The sequence below is a fragment of the Pongo pygmaeus genome, chromosome 12 (assembly GCF_028885625.2).
Source record: "Pongo pygmaeus isolate AG05252 chromosome 12, NHGRI_mPonPyg2-v2.0_pri, whole genome shotgun sequence".
In the NCBI taxonomy this organism is placed as follows: Eukaryota; Metazoa; Chordata; class Mammalia; order Primates; family Hominidae; genus Pongo; species Pongo pygmaeus.
Window position 1 is genome coordinate 116984596 of NC_072385.2, and position 22481 is coordinate 117007076.

The window sequence follows — 22481 nt, forward strand, 5'->3', positions numbered from 1 at the left end:
ATTGGGTGAGACCCAGTGCTGTGCTGGCATCTAGTCTGACTGAGAACGATCTAAATGATGGTGGCCACAGGAGTGCTTGCGTCACCCCACCCCCAGCTCCAGGCAGCTCAGAAGAGATAGATTTTTTTGTTGTTATTTAAAAGAAAGACTTCCTCTTTACCTATTTGAATACACTTTATTTCTTTCTCTTTCCTGATTGCCCTGGCTAGAACTTCCAATACTATGGTGAATAGGAGTGGTGAGAGAGGGTATCTTTGTCTTCTGCTGGTTTTCAAAGGGAATGCTTTGAACTTTTGCCCATTCGGTATGATATTGGCTATGGGTTTGTCAATAACAGCTCTTGTTATTTTGAGATATATTCCATCAATACCTAGTTTATAGAGAGTTTTTAACATGAAGGGATGTTGAATTTTATCAAAGGCATTTCTGCATCCATTGAGGTAATCATGTGGTTTTTGGGATTGGTTCTGTTTATGCAATGGATTATGTTTATTGATTTGCATATGTTGAACCAGCCTTTTGTCTCTGTTTGCAAACGACATGATTGTATATTTAAAAAACTCCATCGTCTCAGCCCCCAAACTCCTTGAGCTGGTAAGAAACTTCAGCAAAGTCTCAGGATACATGTGCAAAAATTGCAAGCATTACTATACACCAACAATAGACAAGCAGAGAGCTAAATCATGAGAAAACTACCATTTACAATTGTTACAAAGAGAATAAAATATGTAGGAATACCATTTACAAGGGACATGAAGGACTTCTTCAAAGAGAACTGCAAACCACTGCTCAAGGAAATAAGAGAGGATACAAACAAATGGAAAAACATCCCATGCTCATAGATAGGAAAAATAAATACCATGAAAATGGCCATACTGCCCAAAGAAATTTAAAGATTCAATGCTATTCCCATCAAGCTACCATTGGCTTTCTTCACACAACTAGAAAAAAAATACTTTAAAGTTCATATGGAACCAAGAAAGAGTCCATATAGCCAAGACAATCCTAAGCGAAAAGAACAAAGCTGGAGGCATCACGCTACCTGACTTCAAACTATACTACAAGGCTACGGTAACCAAAACAGCATGGTACTGGTACCAAAACAGACATATAGACCAATGGAATGGAACAGAGCCCTCAGAAATAACACTGCACATCTACAAGCATCTGATTTTTGACAAACCTGACAAAAACAAGAAATGGAGAAAAGATTCCCTATTTAATAAATGGTGCTGGGAAAACTGGCTAGCCATATGCAGAAAAGAGAAACTGGACCCCTTCCTTACGCCTTATACAAAAATTAACTCAAGATGGATTAAAGACATAAGTGTAAAACCTAAAACCATAAAAACCCTAGAAGAAAACCTAGGCAATACCATTCAGGTCACAGGCATTAGCAAAGACTTCACGACTAAAACACCAAAAGCAATTGCAACACAAGCCAAAATTGACAAATGGAATCTAATCAAACTAAAGAGATTCCACTCAGCAAAAGAAACTTTCATCAGAGTGAACAGGCACCTACAGAATGAGAGAAAATTCTTGCAATCGTCCCATCTGACAAAGTGCTAATATCCAGAATCTATGAGGAAGTTAAACAAATTTACAAGAAAAAAACAAACAACCCCATCAAAAAGTGGGCAAAGGATATGAACAGACACTTGTCAAAAGAAGATATTTATGCATCCAACAAACATGAAAAAAGCTCATCATCACTGATCATTAGAGAACTGCAAATCAAAACCACAATGAGATACCATCTCATGCCAGTCAGAATGGTGGCTATTAAAAAGTCAGGAAACAACAGATGCTGGTGGAGCTGTGGAGAAACAGGAACGCTTTTACACTATTGGTGGGAGTGTAAATTAATTCAACCATTGTGGAAGACAGTGTGATGATTCCTTAAGGATCTAGAACCAGAAATACCATTTGATCCAGCAATCCCATTAGTGAGTATATACCCAAAGGATTATAAATCATTCTACTATAAAGACACATGCACATGTATGTTTAATGCAGCACTATTTGCAATAGCAAAAACTTGCATCCAACCCAAATGCCTGTCAATGATAGGCTAGATAAAGAAAATGTGGCACATATATACCATGGAAACTATGCAGCCATAAAAAATAATGAGTTCCTGTCCTTTGCAGGGACATGGATGAAGCTGGAAGCCGTCATCCTCAGCAAACTAACACAGGAGCAGAAAACCAAACACCACCTGTTCTCAGTCATCGTTGGGAGTTGAACAATGAGACCACATGGACACAGGGAGGGGAACATCACACACCAGGGCCTGTTGGGAGGTGGGGGAAAAGGGGGGAGAGGGCATTAGGACAAATACCTAATGCATGTGGGGCTTAAAAACTAGATGATGGGTTGATAGGCGCAGCAAACCACCATGGCACAGGTATACCTATGTAACAAACCTGGATGTTCTGCACATGTATCCATAACTTAAAGTAAAATTAAAAAAAAGACTAAGAGTCTCTTCCTGGAAATACAGAAAATCCTTCTGTATCTTATCCAAGACCATTAAAGTGATACTTCTAGAGTCTGTAAGAATAATAGTGTTACTGGACTTGGGGTGCCCCTAATACATGTATAGCTTAGATCACAGTACCCAAGTCATTTTGCATATCTGGAAAACCTTCCCAAGGAGGACGGGTACAAATAAGTCCAGATTGCAAAGACTAAAATAAATACCTAACTCTTCAATGTCCGGACACCAAAGAACATCTGCTAGCATCAATATCATCCAGGAAACATGATCTCATGAAATAAACTAAGTAAGGCACCACATTAGGGCCCAGTCCTGGAGAAACAGAGTTATGTGAACTTTCAGGCAGAGAATTCAAAATAGCTGTTTTAAGGAAACTCAAAGAAATTCAAGATAACACAGAAAAGGAATTCAGAATTCTGTAAAATAAATTTAACAAAGACATTAAAATAATCAAAAAGAATCAAGCAGAAATTCTGGAGTTGAAAAATGCAATTGACCTACTAAAGAATGCATCAGAGTATTTTAATAGGAGCGTGGATCAAGCAGAAGAAAAGAATTAGTGAGCTTGAAGACAGACTATCTGAAAATACACAGTCAGAGGAGACAAAAGAAAAGTGAATAGAAAACAATAGAGCATGCCTACAAGATCTAGAAAATAGCCTCAAAAGGGCAAATCTAAAAGTTATTGGCTTTAAAGAGGATATAGAGAAAGAGACAGAGGTAAAAAGTTTATTCAAAAGGATAATAACAGAGAAATTCCTAATCTAGGAAAAGATACCAATATCTGAATACAAGAGGGCTATAGAACACCAAGCAAATTTAACTCCAAAAAGACTACCACAAGGCATTTAATAATCAAACTCCTAAAAGTTAAATATGAAGAAAAGATCCTAAAAGCAGCAAGAGAAAAAGACAACAAAACATAAAATGGAGCTCCAATACATCTGGCAGTGACTTTTTAGCAGAAACTTTACAGGCCAGAAGACAGTGGCATGACATATTTAAAGTGCTGAAGGAAAAAAACAAACTTTTACCCCAAAATTGTATATCTCGTGAAATTATTCTTCAAATATGAAAGAGAAATATAGACTTTCCCAAACAAAATCTAAGGGACTTTATCAATACCAGACTTGTCCTACAAGAAATGCTAAAAACCGTACTTCAATCAGAAAGAAAGGACATTAATGAGCAATAAAAAATCATCTGAAGCTGTAAAATTCACTGATAATAGTCAGTACATAGAAAAACACATAATATTATAACACTGTAACTGTGGTATATTAACTACTATCATATTAAGTAGAAAGACTAAAAGATGAACCAATTAAATGTAATAACTACAATACCTTTTCAAGACATAGTACAATAAGGTACAAACAGAAACAACAAAAAGTTGAAAAGCAGGGGGGATCAAGTTAAGGTATAGAGTTTTTATTGTTTCTTTGTTTGTGAAAATAATGTTATCAGCTTAAAATAATAGGTTATAAGATAATATTTGCAAGTCTCATGGAAACCTCAAATCACAAACTGTACAGCAGATACACAAAAAATAAACAGCAAGAAATTAAATTATACCCCCAGAGAAAATCACCTTCAATAATAAGATAGAATATAAATGGACTAAACTCTCCAATCAAAAGATGTAGAGTGGCTGAATGGATATACATACACCCAACCCTGGAACACCCAGATATATAAAGCAAATATTCTTAGAGCTAAAGAGAGAGAGAGAGATTTCAATACGACAATAGCTGAAGACTTCAACACCCTACTTTAGCACTGGACAAAATCAAAGAAACATCAGACTTAATCTGTACTGTAGGCAAAATGAACCTAAGTGATATTAACAGAATATTTCATCCAATGGCTGCAGAGTACACATTCTTCTCTTCAGCATATGGATCATTTTCAAGGATACACCATCTGTTAGATTATAAAACAAGTCTTAAAACATTAAAAAAAAGACATAATAAAAAATGTCTTCTCTGATTACATTGGAATAAAACTAGAAATCAATAACAAGGAATTTTGGGAACTATACAAACATGTTGGAATCAAATAATATATTCCTGAATGATCAGTGGGGTCAATGAAGAAATTAAGGAAAATGAAAAATTTCTTGAAACAGATGATAATGGAAACATAACATACCAAAAGCTATTGGATACAGTGCAAGTAGTACTAAGAGGGAAGTTTATAGCTGTAACTGCCTACATCAAAAAAGGAGAAAATATTTAAATAAGCAACCTAACAAGGCATCCTAAAGAACTAGAAAAGCAGCAGCAAACCAAACCCAAAATTAGTAGAAAGAGAGGAAATAATAAGGATCAGAGCAGAAATAAATTGAAATGAAGAAAACAATACAATAGATCAATGAAACAAAAACCCTTTTTTGAAAGACAAGCAAAAATGACAAATCTTTAGCCAAAGTAATTAAGCAAAAAAGAGAGAAGATCCAAATAAATAAAATCAGAGATGAAAAAGGAGACATCATAACTGATACTGCAGAAGTTGAAAGGATCTTGAGTGACTAGATTAAGCAACTATATGCCAATAAATTGGAAAATCTAGAAGGAATGGATACATTACTAGACACATACAACTTACCAAGATTGAACCCTGAAGAAATCCAAAACCTGAACAGACCAATATCAAAGATCAAAGCTGTTAAAAAATGTCTCCTAGCACAGAAAAGCCTGAGATCTGATGGCTTCACTGCTGAATTGTACCAGACCTTTCAAGAAGAACTAATACCAAACCTACTCAAGCTGTTCTAAAAAATAGAGGAGGAGGGAATACTTCTAAACTCATGCTACAAGGCCAGTATTACTCTGATACCAAAGCCAGACAAAGACACATCAATCAAATAAAACTATAGGACAATATCACTGATGAATATTGATGTAAAAATCATCAACAAAATACTAGCAAACCAAATTCAACAACATTAAAAAAGGTCATTCGTCATGACCAAGTGGGATTTATCTCAGGGATGCAAGGATGGCTCAATATATGCAAGTCAATTAATGTGATATATCATATCAACAGAATGAAAGAAAAAAACCATATGATCATTTCAATTGATGCTGAAAAAGATTTGATAAAATTCAACATCATTTTATGATTAAAAAAACCCTCAAATAACGTGGTATAGAAGAAATATACCTCAACATAATAAAAGCCATATATGATGGATGTATAACTCAAATAATACCAAATAGGTACAAACTGAAACTGAAGTCCTTCACTCTAAGATTGGGAACACGACAAGGATCCCCACTTTCACCAATATTATTCAACATGGTACTGAAAGTCCTACCTAGAGAAATAAGACAAGAGAAAGAAATAAAGGACATTCAAATTGGAAAGGAAGAAGTCAAATTATCCTTGCTTACAGATGATATGATCTTATATTTGGAAAAACCTAAAGACTCCACAAAAAAACTTAGAATAAGCAAATTCAGTAAAGTTGCAGGATACAAAACCAACATACAAAAATCAGTAGCATTTCTGTATGTCAACAGAAAGTGATGTGAAAAAAATCAAAAAAGTAATCCCATTTACAATACCTACAAATAAAATAAAATACCTAGGAATTAACCAAAGAAGCAAAATATGTCTGCAATGAAAACTATAAAACACTAATGCAAGAAATTGAAGAAGACACACAAAAAATGGAAACATATTTCATCCTCATGGATTGAAAGAATAAATATTGTTAAAATGTCCATACTACCCAAAGCAATCTACAGGTTTAATGCAATCCCTATCCAAATACCAATGACATTCTTCACAGAAATAGAAAAAAAATCTTAAAATTTGTATGGAACCACAAAAGACCCAGAATAGCCAAAGTTATCCTAAGCAAAAAGAACAAAATTGGAGGAATCACATTACCTGACTTTATACTACAGAGCTATAGTAACCAAAATGGCATGATACTGACATAAAAAACAGACACATAGATCAGTGGAACGGAATAGAGAACCAAGCAATAAATCCATGCAACTATTCATTTTTGAAAGTGAGCTCATTTTTGGCAAATCTTCCAAGAACATACAGTGGGAGAAAGAACAATCTCTTCAATAAATAGTGCTGGGAATACTGGCTATCCATATACAAAAGAATGAAGCTAGACTTCTATTTCACTATATACAAAAATAAAATAAAAATGGATTAGACTTAAGTCTAAGACCTCAAACTATGAAACTAGTAAAAGAAAACATTGGGGAAACTCTCCATGAAATTGCACTGGGCAAAAATTTCTTGAGTAATACCACATAAGCACAGGCAACCAAAGAAAAAATGGACAAATAAGAACACATCAAGTTAAACGGCTTCTGCACAGCAAAGGAAACAACAAAGTGAAGAGACAAACCACAGAATGGGAGAAAATATTTGCAAACTACCCATCTGACAAGGAATTAATAACCAGAATATATAAGATCAAACAACTCTATAGGAAAAAATCTAATAATCTGATTTAAAAATGGGTGAAATATCTGAATAGACATTTCTCAAAAGAAGACATACAAATGGCAACAGGTATATGAAAAAGTTCCCAACATCGTTGATCATCAGAGAAATGCAAATCAAAACTACAAGGAGCTATCATCTCACCTCAGTTAAAATGGTTTTTATCTGAAAGACAGGCAATAACAAAAGCTGACAAGGATGTAGAGAAAAGGAAACCCTCATACACCATTAATAGGAATGTAAATTAGTACAATCACAATGGTGGACATTTTGCAGGTTCCTCAAAAAACTATAAGAAGAGCTACCATACGATTCAACAATCTTACTCCAAGTATATACCCGAAAGAAAGGAAATGGGTATGCTGAAGAGATATCTGCATTCCCATGTTTATTGCAGTACTGTTCACAATAGCCAAGATTTGGAAGCAACCTAAGTTTCCATCAACGATGAAAAGATAAAGAAAATGTGGTACATATACACAATGAAGTACTTTTCAGCCATAAAAAAGAATGAGATCTCATCATTTGCAGCAACGTAGATAGAACTGGAGGTCATTATGTTTAGGGAAATAAGCCGGGCACAGAAAGACAAATGTCACATGCTCTCACTTATTTGTGGGAGCTAAAAATTAAAATAATTGAACTCATGGAAATAAAGAATAGAAGGACAGTTACCAGAGGCTGGGAAGGGTTGCTGGGGGCTGGGCATTTGGTGGGGTGGAGATAAGTGGGAATGGTTAATAGGCACAAAAATAATAGTTAGAAAGAATAAATAAGACTTAGTATTTGCTAGCACACAAGGTGACTACAGTCAAAAATACTTTTCCTTTTTTTTTTAGATGGAGTCTCACCCTTTCACCCAGGCTGGAGTGCAATGGCGCAATGTCGGTTCACTGCAATCTCCACCTCCTGGGTTCAAACGATTCTCCTACCTCAGCTTCTGGAGTAGCTGGGATTACAGGTGCCCGCCACCATGCCCAGCTAATTTTTGTATTTTTAGTACAGACGGGGTTTCACCATGTTGGCCAGGCTGGTCTCAAACTCCTGACCTCATGATCTGCCCATCTAGGCCTCCCAAAGTGCTGGGATTACAGGCATGAGCCACTGCGCCTGGAACAAAAATACTTTAATTGTACGTTTTAAACTAAGAGCATAATTGGATTGTTTGTAACACAGAGGATAAATGCCTATTTACTCTGCTGTGATGATTATGCATTGCATGCCTGTATCAAAATATCTCATGTAACCCATAAATATATACACCTACTATGTACCCACAGACACACAAAAAAGTCATGGGACCTAATGGGGTAAATTCTACTCCCTAGGTGACATGGTTCATTTAGTGAATAAACAGAGCTTTCCTTTATCATCCTACATGATTGTCAGAACAATTCAAGTATTTTTAAGATGAAATGATTGTTTTGGGTCTATAGGTTGAATTGATCTGTTTACCAATAATCCTACAATCAAGTACAAGATTTCAGAAAATTCTAGTGCTTTTACTTATCAAGATAACCAAATCTGATCAACGATTAAAATACAATTGATTTTTCAGTAATTGATCCAGAGCCTCATAAACTTGACCTTAGAGTATCTAAAACCTGCTTCCTCAGAGAGAATACTTTTTACCCCTTCAAATTATTATTTTTTAAAATGGAGTCAATCACAGGAAAAGGCACATTTCTTCTTAGGCTAGTTTAAAATAAGACCTGCAACTATTTTACCATCTCACTTTCTATTGCAGGAGGAAAATAGACAAAAGGAACACAAATTATGATGAACAATAGCATTGATCATTTCTTGCATCTTGTGTTTTCTCATTCACTCCCAGATAAAATTCTTATAGGAACCATCTTTATTATACATGTCTGTCTGTTCTTTCTTTTAAAATATCTATGTTTAGCCTAGGTGCTCTGACCTCCCCTCAGACATAGGAGGACTGACTGACTTGCCTGATGTAGTAATTATTGTGCCAAAAAAAGAAAAGAAAAAGAAAAGAATGTTAAATCCAAACCACAGTGAACTTCAATCAGAAAATAGATAGACACTATTTTCTGCATTTTAAACCAATTCCACATCAGGAAATCTAACAGGCCATCACCAGCTCAGCAATCAAGGGGCAGGTACCTTTTTGTTAGACAGATTCAGCCCTCTCTGTTGTGAATGGATGCAATGAAGCATTTAAAACTGCCAAATGACAAGACAGAGAATACTTGAAGTCTTTTTTAGTTCTCTCTACAGCAAATCAACAGACTATGTTCTGCTCTCCTACATCCTTCATGACAAACAGCATTTTTATATAAAAGACAGATAAATGACTACATGAATGCTGTATGGTACAGTACACATAGTTACTTGCTGGCTATTTTGGGACTAGGGAGAAATCAAATAGTCAGGGTATGAGTAGTCCTTAAAACTCCTAAGTGTTTTGACATTATAACTATTGTTTTATGTCTGATAGCAGAAGATCTCAGTAATTCTTCATTGTTACCAAATGGCAGTAACTCCTGAATAAACCCATGAAAGAACTACCAAGCCCCTTGTGACTGGAACTTTTTCTCCTACAGGACACTAAAGCCTGATGGGGAGTCCTATCTTTGCCCTCAGGGACGTAGATGACATTGTGCGTAGGCTGGAGTTAGAGCCCATCAGAAACTTGCTGATGTACTTGTTCCTGCCACACCTTATCTCAGGACTGAATTCTTTTCTTATTTTTCTATGTCCTATTTTAGACGAATTTTCTAGGGCACCTCAGCTCTCTCTCTGACACCTCCACCACTCTGCATTTCTAAAATTGTCACTGGTCTGTTACCTGGGGGTCCTTTGATTCTTCATCCCTGGCCCAGAGCTTGGAAAAATCTGATATAGTATATGGTTAGATCTGATGTACTTCCCCAGGGCCTGCAATTCTGTGCCTATGATTTGTGAACATCTTCCTCCTCCCAGTACGACACTGAATTGATGGTGCACTGTATGGTGTCCCAACCTCCTGAAACAAGCCAGTGCAGAGAGCCAGGGGAGGAGGACAGAGAGAGCAAGACTGGGATTGGGCACTGAATATAGAGATCAGATCATGGTACAGGAAAGCAAACTTTTCAGGTACCATGTTCAAAGGGAGGTGTGAGAGGGAGTAAAATCCTGAGATCAGCAGCTGAGCGAAGGTCACAGCCAAATAGATGTAGGCTATGATTAAACTAAGGGAGTGTTGGGGAATTATAAAAAATGGTCCTGGTGTACTGAGATTTATTGGCCAGTTGAAATCATACTTACACAATGGACTGGCTTTAAGATATAATGCCCATAGTTTACATATTAAATAAATGATTAAAAGACAAGAATGGTATTCTGGGAAGCCATGAAAAGGTGATATAGCACAGGAAAGTTAATAATCTGAAGAACTCAGGATAAAGAATGACCCAGGAAATACCTTTTCCCTAGGACCTGAGCATCTAGATGGAATGTCAGCAAGTGTACAAGTTGTTCCAATACTGTGAGATAAACCCTACACTATAAATCAAAGTCAAGTGTCTGAGAGAACACAACTAAGTAGGTGAAAGGACGTAAGAAGATCTCAGAAAGGAGGCAATAATTAGGGTAGATGTTTGAGCAGAGATTGAGGCTCACAAGGGGTATAAAAGAAGGAAGGCACTACTGGCTGAGGCATTAGTATGCCAAGAACAAAGATGTGCAACATATGGTCAAGGAATGACAGAATTTGGTCTGACAAGAATTAATAGCTCAGCATGTTTGCAATAACAGAAAAAGTGGAAATCATACAATTATCCATTAATAGTAAATGGGAAATGTTTTGTAGTATTAAAATAATAAAATATTCAGTAATTGAAACACTTCTAGGATGCCAGAGTGAAGACCTGTAAAAATCTGCTCCTGTATAAAAGCAACTAGAATATTGACCCCAAAATGCCAATATCATCTTTGGCATTATTCTGTAAACAAACTAAAAGCTGCCATTGATCCAAAAAGTGTTTACCCAAGAAAAACAACTGGATCTCCAGAAGTATAGTGAGCTTTCTGGTGATTTAACTTATCCTATTCCTACCATGCCACGACTTCTTCAGCTCTGTGGTAGCCTTAAAAACCAGCAACCTCAAAACTTCAATAGCTGTGAAAAACAGCAGCATGTCAGCCACTGAAACGGACAGAACAGAACCTGAAAGCCAGATCCCCAGAGGATGGTCACTTCTTGGCCAGAAAAACATCTCCCTAAAAATCTCCATTCTCAGGGCATGTCTTTATTTGCTCTGTGAAAATAGTTGTATTCCTAGGGTATTTATTGAAAACATTCAATAAATGTTAAGAAACATTTATTAACATTTATTAAATGTTGATAAACATTCAGTGTAAATTTAACGTTGCAGACACTCAATGACTGTAACAGTGGGGACCAACAAGAGGCTAACCAAAAAACTTAAAGGAAAAAGTAGGGAATGAGATGTCCATAGGGGGTGTTGAAAAGCTCTGCTATTCCTGGGAATATTAGGCATTCCTGAGAATATCAGATTCCATGGAATCTAGAAATATATGTATATGTAAAGGACTGTGTACATGCCTAGAAACAACACAAAATGGCCTTTATCTCTCACTTCTTGTTGACTTGGAAGATTTGCAGAAGCAGGAAGTGAAGGCTAAAGCAGAGTTAGAAACTGCTTGCTGCAGCTTTTAAGATATGTCCCAACACACACAGAGCCTTTAGGAAAAGACTGTTAGATTTATTGGCCAAAGAAATATAAGGAAATCTCTGCCCAATTATTAGCTGCCCACTAAGCTGAGCGAAGACTTCAGTTGTCACATCCATCAAACAATATAGACACTAAACACAGCAACAACAGAAACAACAACAAAAAAACAACAACAAATAAATAAAAACATTCTGGGGGAAGGAGATGTCTGATTTACAGAGTGGCTACATTATATTTTTAAATGTCCAAATTTTTAACAAAATTTACATTATAAGACGTTCAAAAATAGGAGCTGGTAATGGTGGCTCACACCTGTAATCCCAGAACTTTGGGAGGCTGAGGTGGGCAGATCACTTGAGGTCAGGAGTTTGAGACCAGCCTGGCCAACATGGTGAAACCCTGTCTCTACTAAAAATGCAAAAATTAACCAGGCGTGGTGACAGGCGCCTGTAATTCCAGCTACTCAGAAAGCTGAGGCACAAGAATCACTTGAACCCTGGAGGCGGAGGTTGCAGTGAGCCGAGATCACGCCACTGCACTCCAGCCTGGGCAACAGAGCGAGACTCTGTCTCTAAATAAATAAATAAATACATACATACATACATACATAAATGGAATATGCAACCCATGTACAAGAAAAAATTCACACAAATCTGTCCCTGAGGTAACCTAGATGTTGGGCTTAGTAGACAAAACATTAATTCATGTAATATAAATATATTCAAATAACTAAAATAAAGCATGCTAGAGAACTAAAAAAATGTATGAGTTCAATATCTTACCAAATAATATCATGGAAGAGATAGAAATTATAAAATAAGATGTAATAGAAGTTATCTATTTGAAGAATATAATTACTGAAACAAAAATTTAGAGAGCTCAACAGCAAATTTGACCAAAAAAGAGAACTTGGAGATAGTTTAATTGAGATTTTCCACTCTGAGGAACAGAAAGAAATAAAAAATGAAGAGTGAATGGAAACTTATGGAACACCATCAAGCATACCAACATACACTTAATGGGAGTCCCAGGAGGAGAAAAGAAAGAAATACGAAGAGAAAGAAGAATGAAGAAATAATATCCAGAATCTTTCATCTGTATTTATGAAATGTGGAAAGTTTCTGGCATATGTGTGTGTATTCATATTTTATATATATATATATAATCTATATATATATAATCTATATATATAGATAATATATATAAAATCTATATCTATATCATCTATATATATATAATCTATATATATAGATAATATATATAAAATCTATATCTATATCTATATTCTCTGAATGTGCAAGAGACTCAACAAACTCCAAGTAGGATAAATTCAAAAATAGTCACAGTAGACATATCACAAATCATTGCCAAACTGCCAAACACATAATATAAAGAGAAAACCTGGAAAACAGCAAGACAAAAATGATTCATAATGTGAAAGTGCTCTTCAATGGGATTAATAGCTTACTTCTCATCAGAAACCATAAAGTCCAGAAGGCAGTGTGACTACATAGTCAAAGTGCTGAAAGAAAAAGTATACTGACCAAAAATTCTATATAAAGAAGAACTATTTCTCAAGATTAAAGACAGCATCAGTTTGACAAAATCTAAGAGAACTGATTGCAAGCGGAGCTGTCCCACAGAAATAAGGAGTCTTTCAGACTGAAGGAAGGTATCATACAGAAACTCCAATCCACATCAAGAAATAAAGATAAATGGTAAAGTAGCTACATAAGTAAATGTATTTTTTTTTAAAAAGTACAAATAGATTTCTTTTGCTATTGGATTTAAAATAAATTTGAATAAAGCAATAATTATAAAATAACATTGATGTGATTATAAAGATATGTATGAAACAATAGTACAAAGAAGGGGAGAGGAAATGAAGCTATATCAAAGTAAAAGTTTTGTATAATTTTGAAATATAGTTTGTTTTAACCAAATTGTTTTAAAGATATTAGTTGTAATCTTCAAAAAAGCACTAAGAAATAACTATAAAAATATAGTAAAATGGTGTACTCTAAAATATCTAACACAAAAACAGGTAGTAATGGAGAAACAGAAAAACAAAAAAGAAATAAAATATGAAGAAAATAAATAAGAAAATGGCAAGTATATATCTTACCTTATCAATAATATATGTAGACAAAATAGATTTTAAATAAAAATATGTTACTAGAGATGAATAGAAACCTTTTTTATTTTATAATAATAAAAGGTCAATACATTAGGAAGACATAACAATTTTAAACATACACACACATGCACACAAACACACACACACACACAAATCTCCAATAAGAAGTCAACAAAATACATGAAACAAAAACTGACAGATATTAAAAGAGAGATACAAAATTCGACAATAATAGTCAGAGACCTCAATATCCCACTTTCAAGAATGGCTAGAACAACTAGGCAGATCAACAGTGGAGTAGAAGAGTTGAGTAACGTTTTAAACTAACCAGATCTAGCAGATTTCTATAGTATATGACAAATAACTGCGTGGTACGTATTTTTCTCAATCACAGATGATACATTCTCCAGGATCAAACATATGCAGGGTTACAAAACAAGCTTAATTGCATTTAAAAAGATTTATATCATACAAGGTGTGCTAGCCAAACACAATGGAATAAAATTAAAATTAAATAACAGAGGAAAAGTTAGAAAATGTTTGAATACATATATGTTGTACAACACACTTCTGAATGAGTCAAAAAATAAATCTCAAGAAAAATTAGAAAATCTTTTGAGAAGAAACAGAAAGGAAGCTCAACAAATCAGAATATATGGGATGCTGCTACAGCAGTAGAGAAAAGTTTGTAGATCTAAATGCGTATATTAAGAAAAAAAGTTTGAAATTAATAATCTATCCTTGCACCTTAAAAAAAGATCAAAAGGCTGGGCGTGGTGGCTCACGCCTGTAATCTCAGCACTTTGGGAGTCCGAGATGGACGAATCACCTGAGGTCAGGTGTTCAAGACCAGCCTGGCCAACATGGTGAAACCCCGTCTCTACTAAAAATAACAAAAAATTAGCTGGGCATGGTGGTGCATGCCTGTAATCCCAGCTACTCAGGAGACTGAAGTAGGAGATTCACTTGAACCCAGGAGGCAGAGGTTGAAGTGAGCCGAGATCGCGCCATTGCACTCCAGCCTGGGAACCAGGGTGAGACTCCATCTCAAAAAAAAAAAAAAAAAAAAATACCAAAAGAAGGAAACGAAAGCCAAATTAAGAAGAAGGAAGGAAATAATAAAGATTAGAGTGGAAATATGGAAAATAGACACTGGCTAAGAAAAAGAGAAGTCTCAAGTATCTAACATCAGGAATAAAAGAGGTGACATCAATACTGAAATCATAGAAATAAGAAGGATTTGAATGGCATACTATGAACAATTGTATGCCAACAAATTAGTAGCCTATAGGAAATGGACAAATTCTTAGAAAGACACAAACTACTGAAACAGTCTCAAGAAAAAAAAAAAATCTTAATAGACCCATAACAATAAAGGAGAATAAATTGGGAATCAAAAAACTTCCCAAATACAAAAGCATTGACCCAAATGACCTCTGGTAAATTCCATCAAATATTTAAAGAATTAGCATAAATTCTTCACAAACCCTTCCAAAAATCAGAAGATGAGAGATTACTTCACAACTCATTTTATGAGATCATTATTAACCTGATATCAAAACCAGGCAAAGACATCACAAGAAACAAAAACTACACACCAATATCTCTTACAAATATTGACAGAATTTCTTCAACACAAATTGTATCAGTAACATGTAAAAAGTGTTATATCTTTAATCATTTTTATGTTACTGATATGTAAAAACTTATCAGTAGAAATTTATATTCTGTATTTCTATGTATCTATATATAAATTTATATAAATTCCTATATTTCTACAGATACATTTAAATGAATCAGTAACATAAAAAGGATAGAAATTTATAAAAAAGATAGTAACATAAAAATATAGAAATTCATATCTATTGGTATAAATTTATCAATAGAAATAACTAAGATTTCTCTCAAGAATGCAAGTTTGTTTAACATCTGAAAGTCAATGAATGTAGCATACCGTATTAGTAGAATAAATGACAAAAACTACGTGATCATCTCAATGGACACAATTTTACTAAATGAGTTAAGCAAGATGACAAGATATAAGATCAATATAAATGAACCAATTATATTTTAATGTATTAGCAACAAGCAGCCTGAAAATAAAATGGAAAATGATTTCTATTTACTATAGCAGTGAAATGAATGAAATTGCTAGTAATCAGTTTAACAAAAGTGGGACAAGACATATATACTTGTACAATGAAAACTATAAAACATTATTTAAAGGAATTAAGGAAAACCTAAATAATAGAAAAGACATTCCATATTCATGGATCAAAACATAAGTTTAAACAAAACCTTTGTTGAATATTCATTGTAGCATTATTCATAGTAGCCAAGAAGTGGAGACAACCCAAATGTCCAGGAACAAATGAGTAAACAAAATGTAGTATAGCCACATAAAGAAATATTATATGGCCACGAAAAGGAAGGAGTCATGGTGTATGCTGCAACACTGATGAACCCTGAAGGCATCATAGTAAGTGCAAGAAATGAGACACAAAGGTCACAGATTATTAGACTCTATTTACAAGAACGTTCAGAATAGGAAAATTCATAGACAAATGTAAATTAATAGGTGCCTGGGACAGAGAAGGGGAAATGGTAAATGACTGCTAATTGGCATATATTTCTTTTTGAGGTGATGAAAATGTTGTAAAATTAGCTATTGTGGTGATGGCACAAATTCTGTGACTGAAAAATACCACTGAATTGTCTACTTTAAACTGGTAAATGTTACAGTATTCAAATTATATCTCAATAAGGCCATTATAAATAATATTCAGCAGGTAATATGAAAACAAATTTACATGTGTCAATAAACATATTTTTAAAATATATAATTAAGCAAGTTGAAGAGTGATACTGTATTAGTTGAGTTCTCTACAGGGACAGAAATAATAGGATAGACACATATGTGAAGGGGAGTTTATTAAGGAGTGTTAAGTCACACAATTACAAGGTAAAGTCCCACAATAGGCAATCTGTAATCTGAGGAGCAGGAAAGCCAGTTTAAGTCCCAAAATCTCAAAAGTAGGGAAGCTGACAGTGCAGCCTTCAGTCTGTGGTCTAAGGCCTGAGAGCACCTGGCAAACCACTGGTGTAAGTCCAAGAGTCCAAAAGCTGAAGAACTTGGGGTCTGATGTTTGAGGGCAGGGAGCATCCAGCATGGGAGAATGATGAAGGTCAGAAGACTCAGCAAGTCAGCTCCTTCCCCATTCTTCTCTTTGCTTTATTCTAGCAGCACTGGCAGCTGATTAGATGGTGCCCACCCAGATCCAGGTTGGGTCTGCCTCTCCCAGTCCACTGACTCAAATGTTAATATCCTTTGGCAACACCCTCACAAACATACCTAGGGACAATACTTTGTGTCCTTCAATCCAATCAAGTTGATTCTCAATATTAACCATCAGAGATAAGTATTTTATGGTAATGTATAAATACATTTAAAAACACACATAATATTTTTATGTATACATTCATAAAGAGTAAAAATATAAATAAAGAAAAAATATTGATCAATTTAGGATAACGGTTACCTCATGGGAATGGGAAGAATAGATGGCACCAGGGAGTGGAAAAAAGGGGGCCTTCCACTATTTTAATTCTTGTAACCAAAAATTGTGAATCATATTAATCAGATTTATATTGATTTAGTGGATTCATATATGTTCATTTTTTTAAATGTTGTATGTTTGAAAGATGTAATCTTTTAAAAACTAAAGCTAACCTGCCATCATGCATGCTAATTTTCACATGACTGTCCCTTCCCCCGTGTTCCCTGTGGGGCTGTACTTGTCCCATACTTTACCCATTCCAATTCGACTGGTCCTTTTCGGTCAATGCAGTCCATCTGGAGACTGACTTCAGCTACACTAAAAGTCTCTTTTGATCCTTTGGTACTGGGCATATCTTGCCTTGTAATGCTTTCTAGACTATAAATCTTGGATGATGGATCCACATTTATTGACTTTTGTTGCCCTGGCATCTTTGCATGGTGACAAGCACATAGTCCAATCTAAATTGTTATTTGTTAAAGGGCTAAGTTGGTATGAATAAGTTGGTATAACCTCTTGCCAAAGTTTAGATCGAGTTTGGGGGTATATGGAAATTTTTCTTGTTAGATATACCACACAGAAGATGGGTACTCATAGAGGACCAGAATCAGAATTGCAACCATGGAATAAACATGTTTGCTGAAGCCTAGGCCTTGTCACGGTTACAAATTATCTTAAGCACATTTTTGGGGGGAGCCTCATCTAACAATATCAACAGGAATTATAATGATAATAAATCAGATACTTAATATTTATTATGCTGGCACCAAGTCCTATGGTAAATATTTTACATACATTTTATCCCCATAAAAATTCTTTGAGCTACATTTATCTAAGTATCAATGAGAAAATGGAGACCCACAAGGATTAAGTAATTTGCCCCTTGCTAATAAAGGTCAGTTTCAGAGCCCATGCTCTTGACGTCTCTATGTATACACCTCTCTGTGTAATTGTGGAATTGTCCTCCTCAAGGCTACCTGCATTTCCACTTCCCAAGGTCCCCATTTCCCCACTTGGCTATTTCAGAGCTTCTCTTGTTTTCTTCATTTGGTTTATTCTTTAGGCAAATTGGAAATAACTTCTCTACTGCCCCAGCGTAGCTAAGAATTTTTTTAAAAATCCCGGAGTTCCTTGTGTTTCTGAATGAACTTTCCTGTGTGTGGAGACAAATTCTGAAAATGTGGGATGAAAAGTAGCTACTCAGCTCACATGGAGGGCCTTCTTAAGTACTTTGTCAGGGGAGGAGAAATGTAGAATGACATTTCCAGGCAGGCCATGCAGAGCATTTATATGCCTTTCAGATTTTCATTTCCAGATTGGAAAATGATTCAAGTTAGCTGTTAAGACTACCAACATAAAATGAGTTTCAGAGACCTGGTTTGATTTTAAAATATCAGACTCTGGAAACTAATTTGTGAAAGGAAATTGGTGTGAATGACAAACTGTAATCTCATCAGCATCTGGATGAGGTGTCCCTTCATCTCACCCTCCTCACTATTTTCTGTTAAAGTCTGTTGACAAATGCCTTGCTCTGCATTCATGCACACATATTTCACATTGCTTCGGTAAGAATTGCCATGGATTTTTATAAATATCTTCTTTATGAGACCTGAATTCTCTTAAGCCTTAATGTGGTAGTCTGGGCTGCCCTAATGTACTGTGTTGAAAGAGGTAATATTTGTTTCTTTGTTATCGTTGTTTTTGAGATGGAGTTTTTGCTCATGTTGCCCAGGCAGGAGTGCAATGGTGAGATCTTGGCTCACTGCAGCCTCCGCCTCCTGGGTTCAAGTGGTTCTCCTGCTTCAGCCTCTCGAGTAGCTGGGATTACAGGCACCCACCACTGTACCTGGCTAATTTTTGTATTTTTAATAGAGACAAGGTTTCACCATGTTGGCCAAGCTGGTCTTGAACTGTTGACTTCAGGTGATCCACCTGTCTCGGCCTCTCAAAGTGCGAGGATTACAAGCGTGAGCCACTGCACCTGGCCAAGGGGTAATATTTGACCAGTACAATGTTACTGGGCCTCCAGCTTCTCCATGTAGAAGCATACAAAGAACTGGGGCCACAGTTTTGTGCTTTCAGGCTTTTTTTTTTCTTTTTTTTTTTGAGACAGAGTCTTGCTCTATTGTCCAGGCTAGAGTACAGTACCGTGATCATGGCTCACTGCAGCCTTGACCTCCTGGCCTCAAGCAATCCTCCCACCTCTCAGACTCCAGAGTAGCTGGGACTACAGGCATGCACCACCACACCTGGCTGGCTTACTTTTTGAGTTTTTATAGAAACAAGGTTTCACTATGTTGCCCAGGGTAGTCTTGAACTCCTAGGCTCAAACAATTTGCTTATCTCTGCCTCCCAAAGTGTTGAGATTACAGGTGTGAGCCACCATGTCCAACCACTTTTAGGCTTTTTATCAACAGGAAAGGGAAACTGCACCAGCACTGTTTAATGTGCAGACTCTTGAGATTCCAGAAAGACTTTTCTGGTGGGCCAACTATCCTGGGCATTTTGTGCATTCAAGGAAAGGATTGCAAGTTCCTTGTTATTTCTGTGTTCCAACTCATGACGTCATGACAGCTGTAGGACCACCTTTCCTGATGCCAGCCTCAGTTGTGAGAGGAAAACATTTCTCCTCTCCTATGGCTCTAACTCCTGACCCTTTCCCCTTATCTCTTGCTCTCATCCTCCCCTATTTCCAGTGGCCAAGACTGTCCCTTGCAAAGCAGCTGCAACATCTCCAATTTTCTGGTTTTTCAACATTTTTCCTGCCATATCTATGACAGTCTTGAGTGTTCTCTTTCCAGGAGCAGTATTTAAAGCTTTTGTTTCTGCACCACTGGTGTTTTTCCAGTCTTGGAACTATTCCATTTATTTAGTTGAATGAATTGTCTTTTTCAACTCTTGGAATGTTTCCTTTGATTCTGAGTCTGTTTGTGGTGCTAAAATTTCTTAACAACCTGTTGGCCAAGGCCCCTTCTTTCTCTTCTGCAGAGGGAACCTAAAGCTGTCCTCTGTGAGAAAGAAATGACCGTGGAATTCATTCTTTTGGTCTTCCAGTTGGGTAATCTCTGCTTATCAATCCACACAGTGGAATGGACTAGAGGTGACTCCTTCATACCAGAGTAGAAGCAACCTTATTTTCCAGTATAAACTTATCATCTTTACTAGACTGAAAACATACTGGCCTTGGATAGAAATTAAGCAAAATTTTCTTCTTCTTCTTCTTCTCCTTCTCCTTCATTTTTGAGACAGAGCCTCGCTTTATTACTCAGGCTGGAGTGTAGTAGCGCAATCTCTGCTCACTGCAACCTCTGCCTCCCAGATTCAAGCGATTCTGCTGCCTCAGCCTCCTGAGTAGCCAGTATTACAGGTGCCCGCCACCACGGCCTACTAATTTTTGTATTTTTAGTGAAGACAGGGTTTCACCATGTTGGCCAGGCAGGTCTTGAACTCCTGTCCTCAAGTGGCCCTCCTGCCTCAGCCTCCTAAAGTGCTGGGATTATAGGCGTGAGCCAATGTGCCCAGATCTTTTCACTTTTATTGGTGGGTTTGTTTGTTACTGTAAGTTAGAGTCTTCAGAGAATGTAAAACAATTAATCCAGTAATTAATGGGAATAATAGTTTAGCAGTGATCCAGTTGTAGCTAAAAGAGTAAAGTGTCGAATCCCTTCTTGCATCTTACAAACCCTACCACTGTATATTCATATGTCATTAAATTCTCATCTGTTCTAACCTTGCAGCCAGTATGGGAAGTGAGCTCTGATCTGTGGGAGGTCAAGGGTCAGTGGGCTATTTCAACCCACTTTAGAATCTCTTCAGCAGTGGTACAGCAAGGTTTTATCCTAAAACATGCTTCACCATTAAAAAACAATAATCATTTGGGTTTTTATTTTTCTTCCAGTATACCACAGTGTAATCTGCATGAGTAATGCTTCATCTTCTGAGCATGAAGAGAATATACTTCTTCCACAATACAATGTTTTGACTCCTTAGAAAATTATAACTTTTTCTTGGTTTGTTGTTTTTAACTTTATCATTCTCATGGGTCACTAAATGATGCTTCTGCCAAAGGTGGCACTCTTCCCCCAGATGCCTGTATGCAACCATCACTCCCTTAATTGACATCTCTGCTCAGATCCTACCTTATCAGAGAGACTTCCAAAGACCCAGTATATGAAGCTCCCCTCTCCAAGTATTATCTGTTCCTTTGATAATAGTAGGTGATCCAAGAGAGAAAAGTAGATGGATGAGGATAAGCGTAAAGCTGTTATCCCTTTTCTGTTTTTTGAAATTTTTGAATGATGTAAACATATTATACATTCTAAAAAAAATTTTTTTCAGTTAAAAAAAACTAGATCTAAAAGTGTATTCCTGTGTTCCCAAAGTTTTTTTTTCTTTTCTTTTTTTTCTAGTTTCCAGTTTATCCTGTGCTAATGAGATGGGGTGGTCTCACTTTATTCCACAGCTAAGCCTTTCAGAACTGCCCACCTCCATTCTGGAGGATGTTGCATGGCCCAAGTTATAAGGGCAGGTGATCTGGTGACTGCAGTTTGAGTTTGGTTGTGTTGTAGGAAGAGGGAAAGAGGCTGTCTAGGCTAAAAGAGTGTACTGGTCTCCTATTGCCACTTTAACAGACTAATCCAAATATAGTGGCTAACAACAACAGAAATTTCCCTTACAGTTCTGGAAAACAAAAATCCAAAATGGGTTTCACTGGGTTAAAATCAAGGTGTCAGCAGGGATGTGTCCCTTTAAAGGCTCCTGGGAGACTACATATTATTATTAGCACACAAGCCAACATATCACACCCAGAATCTCAGGTTCATGCACTGATGTCAATAAATTCAACCCAATTCAATGATATATTCCTCTTAGTTTAAAATCCTTAGAATTCCCACGTATATCACTCAGTTTTCTGCCAATACAAATTTAAAAATCTTGCATATCTTTAGGAGTATGAGCCTTCTTCTAGGCCAGCCTCTGCGCCTTATCCCCCTTGAGTATGCTGAGATCCGACTCTATTTCAACCTTTAGATGTCAGGAGGGATGGGTGTAGATCTTGAGAAAAGCAAAACCTTCCTCACAGAGCCATTGGCTTAGGTGACCTT